A 17,460-nucleotide genomic window follows, 5' to 3' on the forward strand; every position below is an offset into this window, starting at 1 on the left:
AATTTACCTTAAAATAAAAATGACATATCCGGCATTCCACTTTAAAGTGGCCAACTCTCCTTAACTTAAATAAGTACTTTCTACAACTCATTTTGGAACTGGAAATTTTTAGTTACCACCTGATTAAAAGGAGGGTATATGCAGAATTGTATCCTCTTGACACTCTGGTGCAGTATCCAGATTTCTCCATCTCTGCAAGTGGCAACATAAAGTTCATTTGTTTACTGCATGCACTCTTATGTACCTGGAGTTATAAAGACCCAGAGGCTTTTACATTCATTTAAAAATATGTCTTTTGGGGCTTCCCTAATGGCTCAGTGGTAAAGAATCTGCCTGTCAATGGAGGAGACACAGGTTCGATCCCTGATCAGGATAGATCCCATATCCTGCGGAGCAATTAAGCCCCTGCGCCACAACTATTGAACTCTAGAACCTGGGAGCTGCAGCTACTGAGCCCAGCAACCCTAGAGCCTGTGCTCTGCAACAAGAGAAGCCACCGCAATGAGAAGTCCTTGCTCCACAATTAGAGAATAGCCTCTGTTCTCTGCAGCTAGAGAAAAACCTGGGTGGCAATGAAGACCTAGCACAGCCAAAAATAAATAAATAAATAAATTTGCAATAAATAAATAAAAATGGTCTCTTTGTAAAAGAAAATAGCCAAAAAAATGCAGACATAATATATAAATGCATATATTTATAATATATATATAATAATATATTAAGAATCTTCTATTTCATATTAATAAAGTCTATAAAGGATCAAAGAAAAAACAACTACTATAGAGCACTGTACTATCTGCCTGGTGTTTATAAAAATTTTAATTTATTTATCCTTCATAAGACTCCAATGAGATAAGTTTTACTAATATTTTTTAAATAGAGAAACTGAGGCTCAAGACCACAAAGTCACTGGCAGAACCAATGCTCAAATCCAGATCTGGCTGGTGCCAAACCTGCCAAATTCAAGTCCTATTTAGGATTTGCCTCTCTAAAACTATCAGACATGTTAGCTATTCCACTTCAATATTTAGCCAATATTTTCTCTGAAATCACATTTTACATTACTTAATATTTGTTGAATATCCTTTGATGTAGAGAACCAGAAGGTGTGAGAAAATAGAAAACTCTGTGGTTCCTGCCCTTAAGCTTAAAATAATTTAGTTTCAGGACAAGTTGTTCTGAGTCTAAAGCCTTGATCACATGAACTGTTCTGTTCTGGACATGGAAAAAGATTGATTAAATAGACAATGTCTTACCCAATTAGGGTCAGGCGGCTCTGATGCACACACAGGGAAGAAATAATTAAACACAAGAACTAAAAAATGAAACAAAACATATAAATAGGGACAATGGAGAAGCCAAAGCAAAATTCAGGCAAAATGATCATTGATTCAGCTAATATATTTGCTGATAACCCACTGTCCCTGTCACTGTGCTAACTGCTGAGTAGACAGTCTCATCCAAGAGTATACACTCTACTCCATGGAGTTAATCAACTAGCATGGGGCACAGAGAAGCATACAAACAATGGCTGCTGCTGCTGTTGCTAAGTCGCTTCAGTCGTGTCCGACTCTGTGCAACCCCATAGACGGCAGCCCACCAGGCTCCGCTGTCCCTGGGATTCTCCAGGCAAGAACACTGGAGTGGGTTGCCATTTCCTTCTCCAAGGCATGAAAGTGAAAAGTGAAAGTGAAGTGGCTCAGTCATGTCCGACCCTTAGCGACCCCATGGACTGCAGCCCACCAGGTTCCTCCGTCCATGGGAGTTTCCAGGCAAGAGTACTGGAGTGGGGCGCCATTGCCTTCTCCGCAAACAATGGCAATGCTGTGCTATAAGGCTAAGAAAAGGAGGATATGCAGCCTGCTAGAGGAACAGAAATGTGGGTACTTAAACCAATCTTCACTAGTTTGCTGTACAAAAGGATACCTAAATGAATCTGAAGGATGCAAAGGAATTAACCAAGTTCAATTCAGTTCCAGTTCAGTCGTTCAGTCGTGTCCGACTCCTTGTGATCCCATGAACTGCTGTACTCTGGGCTTCCCTGTCCATCACCAACTCCCAGGGCTTGCTCAAACTCATGTCCATCAAGTCGGTGATGCCATCCAACCATCTCATCCTCTGTCATCCCCTTCTCCTTCTGCCTTCAATCTTTCCTAGCATCAAGGTCTTTTCAAATGACTCAGTTCTTCCAATCAGGTGGCCAAAGTATTGGAGCTTCATCTTCAGCATCAGTCCTTCCAGTGAATATTCAGGATGGACTGGTCTGATCTCCTTGCAGTCCAAAGGACTCTCAAGAGTATTCTCCAACACCACCATTCAAAAGCATCAGTTCTTTGGCTGGTCCAATTCTTACATCCATACATGACTACTGGAAAAGCCATAGCTTCGACTAGATGGACCTTTGTTGGCAAAGTAATGTCTCTGCTTTTTAATATGCTGTCTAGATTGGTCATAGCTTTTTTTCCAAGGAGGAAGAGTCTTAATTTCATGGCTGCAGTCACCATCTGCAGTGATTTTGGAGCCCAAGAAAATAAAGTCTGTCACTCTTTCCATTGTTTCCCCAATCTATTTGCCATGAAGTGATGAGACTGGATGCTATGATCTTCATTTTTTGAATGTTGAGATTATCTAGAGTCACAAAGCTATTGGTGCCTGCCTCCTGGCCAGAGCTAGTGGGAAACTATTAACCAAGTGGCAAGGCTATATGTCACTTGAAGGAACTAATCATGTGATATCACTGGGCCTGGCAGATTCCCAACAAAGAGCAGACAATAAACATTTTGTGACTTACCAAACTGACCAAATGAATGAATGAAGAGGAAGATAATCTTGAATTCAACCAAGGAAGGAAGGATGCATGCATGCTAAGATGCTTCAGTCATGTCTGACACCGTATGACTCTATGGACTGTAGCCTACCAGGCTCTCCTGTCCATGAATTTCTCCAGGCAAGAATACTAGAGTGGGTTGCCATGCCCTCTTCTAGGGGATCTTTCCCACCCAGGGATTGAACCTACATCTCTTATGTCTCCTGCATTGGCAGGCAGGTTCCTTGCCAGTATCACCACCTGGAAAGCCCAGGAAGGAAGGATAAACCAGGGTTAAGAGCTTATGTATAAGGAGAGGCCAAAAAAAAAGGCTATTTTTTAACTCTACTTTTGATATTTTAAATTCAAAATAATTAGCTACTTTTCTCCTATTACAAACAATGACACAATGATTTAATTTTGTGCATATGTAATATTGTTCTTTTGGAGGTTATCTGTAGGGTAAACTCTTGGCAGCAGATACTGTTAAATAAGAAAAGGCAGGGCATAAAATAATATTAATGTACGATCAGTGACTAGAAAATAAGTGCACAAATAATTTATGCCTTTGAATTATAAAACATATGCATAAGCATGAACACACTAGCATGTGAATTTATTTATGGGTAGAAGTTTAAAAGAGATTGGTAATATTAGTACCAAAAGGATAATGGGTTATTTCTTTACTTACCATGTTTATTTCATGTTTCTGATTTTTTTAAATGCCTGTAATAAGATTCCTCAAGAAACACACACTGAATATGTATTCAAATATGCATCCTTAATTTGATAAATCACTGTGCACAATTTGCTAAGGAAGAAACATACTCAGAGCACTTAAGTTTATGGCTATAGTTAAATTAAGTAATATAAATGTCTCTTGTTCTCATGGTGACTACTGTAATTGACTGTTGTACAAGAAAGAAAAAATCATTCCTTATAAATGTATAGAATTGGATGTCTTCCACCTTTAACTTCAAAATAACTCAGTGTTCTAATTTTTGTAAGATAAATACATAACATTTATAGGCCTTAAATTCATATACTTGGTACTTTGAAAGAATCATGTCAGGTAATTTTCCCAACAACCCTGTGAAAGAGGCCACCATTTTTAGCCCCAGTTCACTGATATAGAGACTGAGGTTTAGGTTTAGAAATGGAACCAAGGTCACACAGCCACTAGAAGGCAGGTAAAACCAAGGTGACTCTTGAGCCATGGTTTTTTGTTTCTTTTTTAAAATTTATTTATTTATTTTAACTGGAGACTAATTTTACAAATTGCAAAAAATAACACTTTACAATATTGTAGTGGTTTTTTGCCATACATCAACATGAATCAGCCATGGGTGTACATGTGACCATCCTGAGCCCCCTTCCCCCCCCTCCCCACCCCGTCCCTCTGGGCTGTCCCAGAGCACCAGCTTTGGGTGCCCTGCTTCATGCATCAAATTTGCACTGATCATCTATTTTACATATGGGAATATACATATTTCAATGCTATTCTCTCATATTGTCCCACCCTTCCCTTCTCCCACATAGTCCAAAAGTCTATTCTTTACATCTGTGTCTCTTTTGCTGTCTTTCATATCGGGTCATCGTAACCATCTTTCTGAATTCCATATATATGCGTTAATATACTGTATTGGTGTTTCTCTTTCTGGCTTACTTCACTCTATATAATGGTCACCAGTTTCATCCACCTCATTAGAACTAACTCAAATACTTTTTTTATGGCTGAGTAATATTCCATTGTGTATATGTACCACAACTTCCTTATCCATTTGTCTGCCGATGGACATCCAGGTTGCTTCCATGTTCTAGCTATTGTAAACAGTGCTGCAATAAACATTGGGGTACATGTGTCTTTCCATTTTGGTTTCTTCAGTGTGTATGGCCAGCAGTGGGATTGCTGGGTCGTATGGCAGTTCTATTTCCAGTTTTTTAAGGAATCGCCACACTATTCACCATAGTGCTAAGCCATGGTTTTAACCACCAGGCTAAACTTTATCTTTTGACTTTCCCACAATGCTATAAAATTTATTTCACATATATGAAGTATAAAAAACTATGCTTGGAAATACATAGTTTATGCCTTCTAAGATAACCTTTGCTTTTATCTCTGCATCTCAATGAATGTACATTAAAATGATGATAATTAGGGAATTCCCTAGTTATCCAGTGGTTAGGACTCCTAGCTTCCACTGCAGGGGTCACAGATTCAATCCTTGGATGGGGACCTAAGACCCCACATGCAGTGCTGCACAGCAAAACAGATGCTAATTAAATATGTGATTTTAAAGGGAAAATAAGATATAATTTAGTATTTTAAAACAAAGACTAAAATTCTGATTACATCAACTTGATTCAATCAAAAGTTGCCCTGTATGTTCAGTATGTATATGAGGTTACTATGCCAACAAAACAAGACTTTTTTCCTTGTTTTTTTCAAGAACCAAGTCTTAGAAATATGAAGTCATCTGAGGTCCATTACATATTAAATAGAGACCAAACCATAATCTTAGAAGATAGTTGAGAAAATAGTTTACTAAGAAATAGAACCAATCTTCTAAAAGAATGCTTTCATTTGCTCAAGTTCATTACCTCTATTATCCTAATTAACAACTTGCCAAGTACGAGGGATCTCCTGGTAATACTTAAATGCCCCAGAGTGTGAGATGGCAACAGAAACAGGATACATGCCCACAGATGGTTTCTGGCTAATTGTGAATGTCAAAAGGTCATCTAAATAGGAAAAGATTTATTAGCTACTTTTCCAATAGTAGGAGACAGTATTATAACTTAGACTTAAGAAGGTAAGACTTAAAAAGGAATCTAAGATTATATAGTCTGGAAAAATATTTTTTAAAGGCATTTTAACTGATGGGAAGGGTTGTTTTGAGTTTGGTTTTTCTTTCTTTTTTTTTTTTTTTAACAATTTCCATTATCTTTCACTACTCAAATAGATGCACATTTAAAAATTAGAACTACTATTAATACTAATACATACAAGTGACATTCTCATTAAAATTCTATTCTGGGAAAGAAAATTTTGCAGTAGAAGCTGAGTACTTCCTTGCCAGTTGGCAAAAGTTAAAATTTTAGCCTCAGAAGTAAGTATGAAAGTACTTACTTATTAAACAAGACCTAGAGAGGATGATGCTTGCTAAACCACACTCATCTCTACCATTTAGACCAAGGTTTGACAATACACTGAAGCATACTCTTTTAAAGGTGGAAATGTACTTTTAGGTTCTTAATTGCTATTTTGTAAATTTATAAAATCTTAATTGGATTTTATAAATTTCAGCCTTTATACTTCTCCTTTGTCTCGTAATGAAAGCAAAATTACAAACTTACTATATTTAGAGATGGAGTACTCAAGTTTACCAAGTAAAGTAACAAGTGACTTATCTAGCAGAGAAGGTTTAAATGTGTTATTTTCTATGTTCTGTCAGTTTGGGAAAAACATTTTAGCACATCTGACTTATTCACAGGTGGTACAAGATTTTTTTCCCATTTGATTTTGGAATTCTGTTAAAGTTAAAAAGCAGAAAGGGACTGCTGATCTGTGGCTTGTTAGCATCATGGTAAAATGGCATGCTAATGAGTAAAGTAAAATTTAGGATGAAACAATAAGAGCATTCTTCAGAGGGTTATCCCAGGAGAGTAAGAAGCATCACTTACAAGCTCCAGCAATCTAGTCTACCAATATATATAACAGAGTTTATGATTTGAGATCTGACCTGGACATTACATCCAACTCTGAGCAGTTTTTGGATGCAGACCCACTTGCTATTAAATGTTAATGCAAGCTCATCAACAGTGAAATATAGCCTGGAGCCAAGCCTGTTCTCTGACAGTGCAGCACTCTCTGTCTTCACGGGAATAACTCCTATAGAATGCTGATGATAAGCAAGCAAAGGAAGAAAAGAGTTATATCCCAGAAGTTCAAACTGGTGAAACTCTAAAAGGATAAGCTGAATTGAAACCATAAGGAACACTGGTTAATTTTTGCCTAACTCTGAAATAACAGTATAAAATAAAAGTTAAAATGAGTATACTAATAGTGAGCTCCACTGTTTGGGAGGCACCATGTTAAGGGCTGCACAATTAGGTCAACCAATTGTAAGATGATGTAACATAGGGCTCTATTGGATTTCCATTTTATAGACAAGAAAACAGAGATTTGGAGAAGTCTAAGAATATGACTTGTCCAAGATCACACTGTTTGTGGCAGATTAAATGTGGTGATGGGGGCTTCCCTGGTGGCTCAGTGGTAAAGAATCTGCTTGTCAAAACAGGAGATGTGGGTTTGATCCTGATCCAGGAAGATCCCACATGCTGCAGAGCAACTAAGCCCAAGTGCCACAACTATTGAGCCTGTGCTCTAGAGCTCAGGAGCCACAGGAAGCTCCCATGCCCTAGAGCCCATGCTTCACAACAAGAGAAGCCACCACAGTGGGAAGTCCGTGCACAGTAACTAGAGAGTAGCCTCTGCTCACCACAACTAAAGAAAAGCCTGTGCAGCAACAAAGACACAGCACAGCCATAATAAATTATTTTTTTTTAAGATAATGACAAATTCCTTTCATTTTTCCCATAGAGAATTGGGTCTGTGTTCTCCACCTTTAAATTTGGATGGGTTCTGTGACTGCTTTGACCACTAGATTTCAGCAGAAATGACATGATGCCAATTTCTGAACTGGCTGTCTCATTCCTATCTCTTAGAAAACACTCCCTGGGAGAAACCAGCCAGCATGTGAGAAAACCAACTACCCCAGGACCATCATGCTTTCAAGCCCAAGCTGGCCAAGTGGAAAGGCCACATTGAGAGTGAGATGCTCAGTCATCCCTCAGCTATTCCAGCCCTATCTTCACAAGCAAACATGTGAGGGAGTGTGATGGTTAATTTTATCTATCAACTTGATTGGGTTGAGGAATGACCAACTAGTGGGTAAACATTATTTCTCAATCTATTTGTGAGAGTGTATCTGGAAGAGAATAACACTGGAATTAGTAGACTGAGTAGTGAAGATTCCCTCACCCACTCAGGTGGGCATCATCCAATCCATTCAGGGCTTGAATAGAGTGAAAAGGTGAAGGTAAGATGAATTTGCTCTGCCTGTTTGAGCTCAGACAAGCATCTTCTCCTGCCCTCAGGCTTTGGTGCTTCTAATTCTCAGCCTTTTTGCTAGGACTGGGACATAGACCATCATCCTCACCACCATACACACACATCCCTTCTCTCTGATTTTCACCGATTTTGACTGAGTTAAACATTGATTTTTCTGGTTCTCCAGTTTGCAGATGATAAATTATGGGAATTTTCAGCCTCCATAACCACGGAAGCCACTAATTTTCTCCTTTATATATTTATATTTAACTGTACATATTATAATGATTTCTCTGATGAACGCTGATGAATACAGGGAGGAAGGCTTTGGATGATTCTGCCCTAGCCATTGACCTCAACTGCATTAGAAATATTAAGTAAAAGTCACCCTTATGAAGTTAACTAATTCACAGAATTATGAGAGGAAATAAATTGTTGTTTCAAGCCAATAATTTTTTAGGTGGTTTGTTGCCTGGCAATAGGAAAGGAGAATGTGGTATTAAGTGGTAGAGCCAGGGTCTAGACAGTAGTATACAAAACCTCTTCGAGGGTCTACTATTTTCATTACAATACCAAGTCACCCATAATATAAGATGGTATCTGTCTTTTTCACTATGTTGACATTTTCATTGATGGTGCAAAAACATAGGTAGATAAAACTGGAGATGTCTTAGTCTGAGTCAAGGCAGTGATACCAAATGGCATGAGCAGGCATTATATTTTAAAAATCCAATTTTACTTAAAATTGTGCTAGATGAAGCAGTAAAAAATATTAATTTTATAAAAGTATGACCACTGTGTACATGTATTTTGAGTATTGTGTAACAAAATGAAATTACACACAAAAAAATCCTTCTGCTTTAGATCTGCCATTTTGAGGAAAAGAAATAGGTGATTGAGTTTGGAGATAAACTAACTGCACTTTTCATGGAACAGCACTTTTACTTGAAAGAACAACTGGCAGACAAGCTATGGTTATTCAGACTTCGGTATTTGACAGGCAATCTTTTGGAAGTGAACGAAATAATCCTGTCACTTCAAGGAAAACAACTGACACTATTTTGCCAGTGGTGAAATTCAAACTTTCAAGCAAAAATAAAAATTTGAAAAATTGTATCTGCTGCAGCAAACCTGACAGCATCCCAATACTTAAAAAACTTTTCTGATGAGTTCAGTAATGGTATTAACAAATGTATTTTTCTGTGCTGTACAATGAAATGTGTTAATGGTGGGAAGATCAGCATAACTCAGTGAAGCCTTATTTTCCAACTGACCAATCTATGATGGTTAAAAAAAAAAATCACATAGGAGTGAATATCCATTCCATGTGCAAGACAGAGCAATAGATTTTACATGTCATAGAATATCCAATGTTTACTGATTTGATTTTAGATGGCACGTTGCAACTAATTTTTAAGAAATACCCACTTGTTAAGTTTTACTGTAGTATCAAAAAACAATTTCAACAACATATCCAAACATATTTGAAAAGTTATTAGAATGCTTCTTTCTTTTCCAACTACATACCTAGATGAGGCCACATTATGTTCATACACTTCATCCAGAACAAAGTATTGTCATAGTTTAAACGTGGAAGCAGGTGTAGGAATCTAGCTATCTTCTATTAAATCAGGCATTAAAGAGATTTGTATGAGTTTAAAACAGTGTCACTCTTCTCGCTAAATGTCTTTTGTTTTGGAAAATGGAGTTGTTTTTCACACACACACATAAATATGTTATTTATGTTACCAGTAATAATTTTGTTATTTTAAAATAAATTAGTAAATATTTTTAAATCTCTTAGTTTTACTTTCTAATACGGTAAATAGTAATACATATAACTCACATAACCAAAAGCTCACTGGAGTCCTCAATAATTTTTCATTTAAGGGAATCCCGAGATCAAAAATTTGAAAGTCACTCCTCTAAAATAAAACATTGCTACACATACCACACACAGAAGCATTGATCCGATTATACACTTATCATGAAGTTAGAGATTATATGGTTCAGGCAGAGAAGAAGTAGGCCAGAATCAGAACATGTTTATCAAAAATCACCCACATACGCATCAAAAGTGAAATCAGAAGTGTAGTCAATGTCGAATAGTCTGATGTCACATATTAGAAACACATCTATAGTAGTGCTTTTTATTTATTGCATTTAACAATGCTATTTAAGGGTAAAAAGCTCTTTATGCTAATGATACACAAAGACCTCACAATTCATACACAGAAACGTATAGTATTATGTCATAGAGTTGTTACCAGATGTTAACATAGACATTTTATCTCTTGGTGTTTATTATCACTAAGCAAGAAAGTTGGATAATAAACCCCTGCATCCCATTTATAGCAATATAATTCTTGTATTAATAGCATGTCTTCTAAAAAAAAAAATCACTGTTAACACTGTGGATGGAAGTTGTTTTACTATTCCCTGGGTTTAGACACTTAATGCTCTGGACCATCTTGAGGACATTTTTACAATCTTATTATTATATGAGTGGCAGGAATAAGTCTACCAGGAATAGGCTGTATGAAAACAAAAAAAAACCAAAGTAATTAGAGAAAGATATTAAAAAATGTGCAATTCTGCATTATGCCTGGATTCTTCTTTAGCAAAATTTCAAACAAAAATTTTTCATTTAAGGCTTTTCTGGAGCAGGGCCCTTGGTGAGAATACTGTTGCTAACTCTGAAATTTATTTATAGTCTGAATTACAGATAACCTCTTTGTTCTGTTTACAGCCCACACACCCATGAAACATGAAACATTCCTTCTTCTCCTTACACAAGAATCAGCTGCTGCAGTGCTCGGGAAAGAGACTCATGTTGTCACTACCAGAGCATGACTCATTTCGATAAAGGGCCCAAAGCGTTTCATCAAGATAGCGTTGCCATGGCAAACAGATACAGTCTCTGGTTCTGTGTGAATCAGGGGGAATAGAATTAACACTTCAAGTGTATACTCAGTTATATGAGCATAAATGCACACACGCGTGCTAATTCAAATGCTACTGAAGTGATGTCTTCCTTCTTTGAGGGCCTTACAGGAAATGCTGTCAAATCTTTTATTTTATTTTTTCCTTTCTGGCTGGCTGAAGAGTGTTAACTGGCTTCCAAAAAACGATAAAATAACAATATTTTAAATATATGTTTTCCTAACTCCCTCTGGCAACTATCTTTCAAATGGCACTTTCACAGATATGGGAGATGACATACCATTAAATAATTTATGTAAAAAATTCTCATGATTATATCACCAATTCTGTCTCAAATGTGTGCTTACTTAAAGAACCCATGGCTTTAGACCAAAGGATATAATAATTTAAAAAATGATTTCCCTTTTTTCCCATAAATATGAGAACGATATTTATGAGAAAGTACTGACTAGATTTGTGCTCAAAAAGAATTGTATATTAATTACAAAAACATTACTATTATAACCTTAACGTTTCTCTGAGCTCACTGTAAGTATAAGCCCCTCCTTCTCTCCCATCTACTCATATATACACAGACACTGGAAACTGAATTTGGTTCTAAATGGGCTTCCTAGGTGGCACAGTGGTAAATCCACCTGCAAATGCAGAAAACATAAGAGGTGAGGTTTTGATCCCTGGGTTGGGAAGATCCCCTGGAGGAGGGAAAGGCAACTCACTCTTATTCTTGCCTGGAAAATTTCACAAACAGAGGAGCCTGATGGGCTACAGAGCTTGGGGTCACAAAGAGTTGAACTGAGCACAGTTCAATTCAGTCCAGTCGCTCAGTCATGTCCGACTCTTTGCGACCCCATGGACTGCAGCACGCCAGGCTTCCCTGTCCATCACCAACTCCCAGAGTTTACTCAAACTCATGGCTATTGAGTCGGTGATGCCATCCACCCACCTCATCCTCTGTCTCCCCCTTCTTCTCCCACCTTCAATCTTTCCCAGCATCAGGGTCTTTTCAAATGAGTCAGTTCTTCACATCAGGTGGCCAAAGTACTGGAACTTCAGCTTCAGCATCAGTCATTCCAATGAATATTCAGGACTGATTTCCTTTAGGACAGATGGAATGGTTGGATCTCCTTGCAGTCCAAGGGACTCTCAAGAGTCTTATCCAACACCACAATTCAAAAGCATCAATTCTTTGGCACTCAGCTTTCTTTATAGTACAACTCTCACATCCATGCATGACCACTGGAAAAACCATAGCTTTGACTAAATGGACCTTTGTTGACAAAGTAATGACTCTTCTTTTTAATAGGCTGTCTAGGTTGGTCATAACTTTTCTTCCAAGGAGCAAGTGTCTTTTAATTTCATGGCTGCAGTCACCATCAGCAGTGATTTTGGAGCCCAAAAAATAGTCTGTCACTGTTTCCCCTGTTTCCCCATCTATTTGCCATGAAGTGATGGGACCAGATGCCATGATCTTAGTTTTCTGAATGTTGAGCTTTCAGCCAACTTTTTCACTCTCCTCTTTCACTTTCATCAAGAGGCTCCTTAGTTCTTCTCTTTCTGCCATAAGGGTGGTATCATCTGCATATCTGAGGTTATTGATATTGCTCCAGGCAATCTTGATTCCAGCTTGTGCTTCATCCAGTCCAGCATTTCTCATGATGTATTCTGCATATAAGTTAAATAAGCAGGTTGACAATATACAGCCTTGACGTACTCCTTTCCCAATTTGGAGCCAGTCTGTTGTTCCATGTCCACTTCTAACTGTTGCTTCTTGACTTGCATGCAGATTTCTCAGGAGGCAGGTCAGGTGGTCTGGTATTCCCATCTCTTTAAAAATTTTCCACAGTTTGTTGTGATGAACTGAGCACACACAATGTTAAATAACTCAACAGTGGCACGGCTCAGAATACCTAAGAAAGGAAAATCTGAAATAATAAAACCCCAAAGAGTAACTTTCTCCATTAAAAAAAATATTAATTTTAATTTAAATTGGCAAAATTTTAAATTAAACTTTATTAAAAATTAGAGAAATATCATAGTCAGCTCTTGATTCACTGGGGTAATGACTTTGAGAGAGATGGAGCAAGACAGTATATGTAAGACTAGATCAGATGTAAAAGAAAGATAGATTTAATGTAAATATATTTGGTTAATATGACATATGACATTTCAGAATGCTTTTACAGCTCTACAAATATCACACCACAAACTAAAAATAACATGGTAGCTTAAGAACACTCAGTATCACATAAACTACTTCAAAAAATGGCCAAAAGTTTACTATCTGTCAAGAATATTCTGTCACCATTTTTCCCTTGTAAGCTGTTGGTTTGGGGTTTTTTTGTTTTTTTTCTTCATGGGTCCCATTTTAGTCTCAGATAAATCCTCTTTCTCTAACCCTTTCTCAAGAGCCTAATCCCTCCACCAGGACTTTGCAGTGTTTGTATCTATAGCAACACAAACTCTCCTTTGCCTTCATCAGGCAGTTAGTCCAAGGCTCTCTCAGAAAGAACACTGGCAAAGAGCAGAAGCTCCTGAAGTGCTAATATGGCATTGGTTGACCACTCTCTAGTTCCAGGTAAGTTACATTTTAATTCATTGATGATTTTAGTTCTTGTGTATCCATAATAGAGCTCCTTAGCTGTCTTGTGGTTAAGACTTTCCCTTCCAATGCAGGGGTTATGGGTCCTTTCTCTGGTCAGAAGCTAAGATCCCATATGACTCTCATCCAAAACACCAAAACATACAACAAAAGCAATAAAAAATAATAGAATAATAAGAATATATTAATATATTAATAATAGAATGATAAGAATATATTAATATATTAATATTAGGAATTCTAATATTTTCTAGAAACAAGAGGATTAGCTAAACTTAAACATCCCAATATAAGATCTAAGGAATGTGGCTCAAGTGAAATTTTCAAACTTTGATAATCATTAGTTTTTATTGAGCTCATATTTCACATTTATAAAATTCAATAACAGAAAATAAAAATAATAATTCAGTTAATCTTTCCTTGGAATATGTGTTATTCATATTAGTAATCCTAGTTTGGCACATGGCTGTCACATAGTAGGTGTTCAATAAATTATTTCTGAATTGAGTTACTTGCACAAATTTAAATGATTTTTTAAAAATCCCTTTAAAATACGCTTAGCTAGCTAATATATTATGCCCTACATCTTACTGAAACTCTCTCTAAAGTATGAAAGTTCAAATAATATAAATAATAGTGCAACTTTCTAAAAAGATTTTTCCAGTAAACAGAGGACTCACATAAATTCACATCCTCCAGCCACTGCTAATAAATAAAAGCAAGCATAGAAATATTTAAAACTAGTAAATAATAAAAATAATAGGCCATGTCTAGTTTGTTCTAATATGGATCACAAATGGAAACAACTTTCTTTGATTTTGTTCTCTTCTTGCCCCATAGATATTTATAAAAGAAAAATGATGATCAGTCAAATTGGGTTTGCTTGATATAAAGCAGGAAGCTGTTGCCTTCCGCAATATAAGGGAAATGAGTCCAAAGTCTGCATTGTAAATTAATAGCTCTAGCAATTATTCATGAAACCTGCTTTTAAAACCTCCTGAACCAAAACAAGCACCAAAAAGAAATCATCCATGGAATGTGATGAACAGGATTAATCACTCAACTAGCATAATAATTCTCTGATATATTTTATTGACTTGCTGAGCAATAGGGAAAAAACAATTTAAATCTTTTTTTTTTGTAAACATTGTTGTATAATCTCAGAGATAGAGTTTGTGCACTACTATGACAACCTAGATTCTCATATCTGCAAATCTTGGCTACAAGCTTCTGGGTTTTTTCAAAATGCAATTAAAATTTAAACAAACATGTGGCAATATGCCCTTTTGCTTTTCACTTTCTGCAAAAGACTGTGATATGAACAGTCTAATATTCAATGTGCATTCATTTCACAATCTAAAATAGCTAGATGCAATTAACTCTGGTATGCTTGGTGAAGTGTTCTCCCAGGAGAAACAAATTTCATCCTACAGATCAAGGGATGTAAAATGAACCACCAACCCTACAGAGAAATATGCTGATTGGATTTTTAAAAAAGTTTAATGGCATTTTATTGCAACACTAATCCTCATTCCTCTTATTACCTTTAAATATTTAACTGTCTCCCATCATGATCTCACAGGGTTCCTCCAGTTTGGCTTCAGCACAGCTGGGCCACTCTAACCTTTAGATCCCAGTTGTATAACTAATGAATGAAGACCATGGGAACAATGATCTGGGGAGTATGCTGGGTTGCTGAAAAACTCAAGTGCAATCAGGAGCTAGTCTCAACCTCTCTAAAGTGGCCATTTCATGTCGATAGTACTTTCTGAGCTATAATAAGGAAGAAATTTAAGTTTGGAACATGGGGTTCAGAGCAACCCAGGGCAGGCCATTGTCTTCAAAAGTCCTGTGCTTTGTATCTATCTATCATATGCATTTATCATTATGTCATTATCTATCTATCCATGCAGCTATTCTACCACGAGAGTTTCCATATTTAACACATTTTGGTATAATGAGAATGGCAGGTGTTGGGAAAAATACTAATAAGTCTCTCTGTACATGGCCAGTGTCTAACAAAGAAACTCATTTTAAAAAATCACAATTCAATAGAGTAAATAATAAATAATATGGAAATGTAGCCTTTAAATTGTGTCCTTCTTTTTTCTCATTTTAAAAGCAAACAAAAACCCTATAGTCTGTGAAGTCTTTCCTGTAAGAAAAAAGTATGAATGAGAGTTCTCCCTGATCTAATGACCTATCCACCTCTCACCAAAATTTTAATCACTGATTAAGCACATTTATACTCATGATTTTATTAGCTCAGCTTTTGGTTGTTTGGTTCTGTGTATACTTTTATTACACTTTCTTTTTTGTCTCACTTGATAACTGCTGACTATGTACATGGGAGGTATAGTATTGATATGATATTAAAAAACTGAGTCTCTGAAGCTATACTATCTGGTTTGAATCCAGCTTGACCATTTACTAGTTGTGTTCCCTTGAGAAAGTTACTTAACCTCTCCATGCCTCCATGTTCATCTGAAATTTTGCATAACAATTTTTACCTCAGGAGGCTGTGACTTAATCATGGGGTTTTCTTTTCCTGTTATTTTATGATGGTTTGACATCTGGGGATTCTGTGGACCCAAGTGGGGACTGAGTCTCCCAGGGTTAGCTAATTTTTAAAGACAGCAAACAACTTGTGAGCACAACTCTGATATGCGTATCATAGTCCATACTTGCCCAGAGTACATACTTCCACCCAGCTTCTTTCATCAGGCTCCCATAGTCAAGGAGGCTTCGCAGGTGGTTCAGTGGTAAAGAATCTGCCTGCCAATGCAGGAGACATGGGTGTGATCCCTGGGCCAGGAAGATCCCCTAGAGTAGGAAATGGCAACCCACTCCAGTATTCTTGCCTGGGAAATCCCAAGGATGGAGGAGCCTGACAGGCTCCATGGGGTTGCAATGAGTTGGACATGACTGAACACACACGCATAGTTGAGGACACTGTCTGTGCTAAATCACTGAAGGATTGAGTGTTGAACAACTAGAAACCATCCCTATAGCCCCGAGCTTGCTGAAATTATTCAAACTATCCAATCCTAAACCTTCTTAGTTTGTTTATCCTGCCTCATCCATTACTTCTGGTGAAAATTACAATAAAGCCTTTTGCACTTCCTTTCTCCTTAACCTGTTTGCCCCCTGACTGACCCTGGTGCTGTCCCTATGGTCCTGAGTGATATGATGAACCCCCTCCTCTTGGGAATTGTGAGTAACAATCTATCTTGTCAGTGATAGTCACCCCCTGATCTGCTGGCCTCACCATACCCGAATAATTCTAAAACCTACATTTCAAATAAATTTTATACATATTCATGTGTTTATACATATAAATATCCTAGGACAGTTCCTTATATTATAAATATTCAGATATCAACAAATTTGTTTGGTATTATTTCCGTAGAGGGGTATACATACGAGCACTAAATAACTAACACCTTTACTCATTCACTCAACTTATAATTCAGAATTCCCTATTTGCCAAAACTATGTTAGGCATCTGAGTTAAATTCACCCATTCCAGTCCATCTTAGTTTGCTGATTCCTAGAATGTCGACATTCACTCTTGCCATCTCCTGTTTGACCACTTCCAATTTGCCTTGATTCAAGGACCTAACATTCCAGGTTCCTATGCAATATTGCTCTTTACAGCATCAGACTTTGCTTCTATCACCAATCACATCCACAGCTGGGTATTGTTTTTGCTTTGGCTCCATCCCATCATTCTTTCTGGAGTTATTTCTCCACTGATCTCCAGTAGCATATTGGGCACCTACTGACCTGGGGAGTTCATCTTTCAGTGTCCTATCTTTTTGCCTTTTCATACTGTTCATGGGGTTCTCAAAGCAAGAATACTGAAGTGGTTTGCCATTCCCTTCTCCAGTGGACCACATTCTGCCAGACCTCTCCACCATGACCCATCCGTCTTGGGTGGCCCCACACTGGGTGGCCCCACACTGCATGGCTTAGTTTCATTGAGATAGACAAGGCTGT

The sequence above is a fragment of the Giraffa tippelskirchi genome, chromosome 3 (genome assembly GCF_054371585.1).
Source record: "Giraffa tippelskirchi isolate mGirTip1 chromosome 3, T2T-mGirTip1v1.2.pri, whole genome shotgun sequence".
NCBI classification, from domain to species: Eukaryota; Metazoa; Chordata; class Mammalia; order Artiodactyla; family Giraffidae; genus Giraffa; species Giraffa tippelskirchi.